Raw genomic sequence first — 1,551 nt, 5'->3', positions numbered from 1 at the left:
CCTTATTTCCTATTTATTTATGCTTTCTTTGGTATTGAATCAAATTGAATAAAATAAATTGAGTTACCTTCCATTGTGTGCTAACGTTTCTTGCACCGTAAAAATAGACTGACCCGGAAGTAGTATATTTCAAACTTACTGCCAACGATTCTTGTGAGGGATCTCAACTGCTGGGGAAGTGGGATAATAGTCTGCCTATAAGTCACCTACAGGCACCATATATATATATATATATATATATATATATATATATATATATATATATATATATATATATATATATATTGTTTATTATTATAACTCAATAACGTGATTTACATAACCACATCCTTGATCCAAGTTTCATTTGACTTACACAACCACATCACTGATTCAAGTTTCAGGTGACTTTCTCACATACACACATTGGTGACACCGAGACTCAAACTCACGCTGACAAGGGTGAGATGTAAGTGATCTGTAAAGGCATGCACTTTAGATCACTCTCCCACCCTGAGCCTGGTTTGATGTTTGAACTGGACAATATGCTTTCTGTCAGACCATGTTGGATTTTTCATGTTTCTGTGCAATAAGTTCCTCCTCTTTTTATGGCTCGTAAAACGTGTCCCAAACTTGGGTCCAGAATGGTATAGGTTCGAATCATGCCATATCAGGTTGACTCAGCCATAGCACTTTGCTTCAAATGCCGGAACCTCAGCACGATATCGCCTTTTCATATGCTGATTTATTGTCAAACACCAATCGAGCATCAAATTAACCAATATGCAAAAGATCTTCTCTTTTTCCGGTCATAACCTTCGCCTCCTTTTCAAGGTACACAACAATTCATAATTTTTTCAGTTTAAATTTTCTTTTATATTAAACACAAACAACTGAATTTTAAGGGTTTGATTTTTGCATGATTACGCCTAACATCACGAAATATAACAAAAGTTCACTGATTAAGGTACACGTACACACACTCATTAAGGTAATACTAAAACAGTTTCGCATGGTTTGCCTTGCTGAAAAGTTTATATGGCAAATGTACAAGGTTATTTCATAGTGATCAGATTGACATCATCGAGAGGATTCATGGTGACGAAATAGACTTGATAACGGGAATGAGACTTGATAACGATGAAGAAGACTTCATAACAGAGAATATTATTTGATAACGATGAAAGATGTTTGCTAGCAATAAAAGAAACTTTATATCTGTGAAAGAGTCTTTTTAGCAATGGAAGAAACTTGCTGATGGCTAAAGAGACTTGATAGTGGCAAAAGGCTGTTAAACATGCAGAAATGTGTTGTGTCTGTAAGGAGTAATCGTCAGACATCAAGACAAATAAGACCGCAATTCTGTCCTATGCCACACATTTGGAACAACAGAGAGCTTAAAATTACTTAATACCGACGATCATTTATCCTGATGAAATCCATGTCCTCTGATCGCTCGGATAATTGACATGCAACTGCACATATAGCGATTATTCCGGATAATTGATGTTTAACTGTACATGAAACATCGTCATGTATTTCACTGATGATCGGGGTAATTGTCATTTAACT

Source organism: Sinohyriopsis cumingii, unplaced genomic scaffold (genome assembly GCF_028554795.1).
Source record: "Sinohyriopsis cumingii isolate HCF-2022 unplaced genomic scaffold, ASM2855479v2 utg000131l, whole genome shotgun sequence".
NCBI lineage: Eukaryota > Metazoa > Mollusca > Bivalvia > Unionida > Unionidae > Sinohyriopsis > Sinohyriopsis cumingii.
Note: the sequence above shows the minus strand (reverse complement) of the source record.